General features: G+C 45.6%; 1 non-coding gene across 1 annotated transcript; it reads left to right on the top strand.

Annotated features, from left to right (window-relative positions):
* The first annotated feature begins 1,321 nt into the window (after positions 1–1,321).
* Positions 1,322–1,393, top strand: TRNAE-UUC (transfer RNA glutamic acid (anticodon UUC)). The gene has a single exon. It is a non-coding gene; the product is annotated as a tRNA-Glu (tRNA).
* Positions 1,394–2,214: the final 821 nt, after the last annotated feature.

Raw genomic sequence — 2,214 nt, 5'->3', positions numbered from 1 at the left:
TAAAAGCGACAGACTGAAGCTTAGATGCTTTCCTTTCCTCAAAGTGCTTGATTGACCTTTTCTGCTTTCACCTATGAGATATGCAATGGCATGCGCCTAGAAGGAGATGCTTCTTGTCTTCTTCTCACTTCACAGTTTCAATGAAGATTGAGAAAGCTAAGGCCCTAAGTGCTCACGAAGAAAGCAATGCCCAAAGACTCCCATGCTTTCCGCCGCATCCCTTCTTTCTATAATATAGGAGCAAGAATTCCCCTTTGATAGCGCCTAAGCGAAGGCGAGAGAGGTTCTGAAAGAAAAGAGAAAAGGTTGCTCTTGCCAAGGGTTCGGGGAAGGGGCGCCTCCTCCTTGGTCCCCCAGGCTGTTTAGAAGTAGGAATGCCATGAGATTGAAGATCATTGCAAGATTGATGCCTCAAGGAATCATCTCTCTGTGAAATGCAGATGTAGTGGGTGTACAAGGAAGGGAGGAATGACTAGCTGAGTCTTACCGCAGCGCCCCCTTCATCCAAGGGCGTAGCGTTCAATCTGCCTCGTAGCTCGTAGAGGCTTGACGGAGTTAAGATCGCGAAATCACACTGTCTCATGCAGTGTTCCCGAAATCTCAGTCCAGTTCAGTCGATTTATATTTATTTTAGGCATATGGCTTAGTGGAAAAAGTTCCTTGCCCGAAAGGATAGCTAAAAAATCACAGTCAGTTTACCGCACCGGTGCCGGCTCGTCTGCGCATACTATTGATTTACAGAAAAAAAACTATTTAAAAATTCAAGAAGGAAGAGTGCCGTCCGCGCACACACAACGGACTTTTCGAAGATGTACGCGGATCTTTGCAATCAGCTTGATGGGTTGGGTTAGCAGGTAATGCTGAAGCTTACTTGTAGCCCAAACGACCGCTAAGCATTGCTTTTCGATCGGGGAATACCTCTGTTCTTGCAAGTGGAAGCGTGCTCCCCATGTAGTTTTCTTCGTTCCCGTGTAATCAGGTGCGAGTGTAACGAGTTTCTTTGAAATAAGTCCAATGAGATGAACAAAGAGTTCAAAGCTGGCTCAGAAGGCGACTTCCTATACTCGATGGTGATGGCTTAATGCTCCCCTGACTGCGTTTAATGAAAGCTCGCCTTGAGGGGCATTCAAAGCTTACTTTTTTACGATAATCCATGTTTTGGTTCTAGCTTTTATAATCGGAAGAACTAGATCTTCCTTTCGATCAAAGGGGTGCTGTAAACTAAACACAAACGAAATTTTTAATTGCGTATAGAAAGAACTTGATATTGTAGCTCCACTTCTATTCTCTACGCCCACTACACGTGAAGAATGGCTTTTTTGTCCCTTTCGTCCAGTGGTTAGGACATCGTCTTTTCATGTCGAAGACACGGGTTCGATTCCCGTAAGGGATAGGTACTCATTCTCGGCCGCTTTCAGTTAGTGTTCATTGTTGAGTCAGTTAGTTCATTGTTGAGTGATCGCTCGCTATCTGGCTGAAAAAGGTGGTCCCTTTGCTTCCTCTCTCCCAGCAAGCAAGACGAGATCACCCCTTCTCTCAGTAATGGACTTCCTTGAATTCTTTCTTAGTCTTAGATGTCCTTTCATAGATTCTCGAACCTCCGAGAGACAGAATCTCCATGCATGCGTTCTTTCTCCTTAGCGGCCTCTGTCTCACTATCTGTTTTAGTGCCTTCAAGCCCCTGGAGGCTGTTGTCGTTCTGTGAGTTGTCTTAAAGCAGGGTTTCGCCGAATTTATTATAGTATGGCCGACCGAGTCAAGTGACCGACCAAAGCCTTGATATACATCTCCGCATACGCCGGGGTCGGGAGAAGTGATCAACGCTCCTTCGCAATATGACGCCGTGCTAGGCCGACCTAGCCAATACGCATTGATGGCCATAGGGTCCATTCCCCATCTCAAAGTTGAATTCCCGACTCCAAATGGCGTTGGAGAAGTTAAGGGAATCGAAGGCATAGCACGAAGGAGCCACTACATCATCGATCAAAGTGCAAGCAAGATCCTCACAACGGAAAATTTGGACTTGAGAAAGGAGCTACATTTCTGAAAGCAGGCACCAAGAGCTTGGTTTGAAAGGTACAGTTTTTGTATAAAAGCCAAAATAGAAGTATAGGAAGTCGCCTATAAAAAGACTGTTATTACGCCCGTGGGACACTGAACTCCCTTTTTTGGGGGGGTTCAAACTAGCCAATGAACAATGAACACTTTTTCCTA

This window comes from Curcuma longa, unplaced genomic scaffold (genome assembly GCF_044706935.1).
Source record: "Curcuma longa cultivar G26 ecotype Majalengka, Jawa Barat unplaced genomic scaffold, ITB_CL_G26_1.1 contig_28206, whole genome shotgun sequence".
Taxonomy (NCBI): Eukaryota; Viridiplantae; Streptophyta; class Magnoliopsida; order Zingiberales; family Zingiberaceae; genus Curcuma; species Curcuma longa.
The sequence above is the reverse complement of the archived record's forward strand: the minus strand, read 5'-3'. Positions and strand labels throughout refer to the sequence as shown.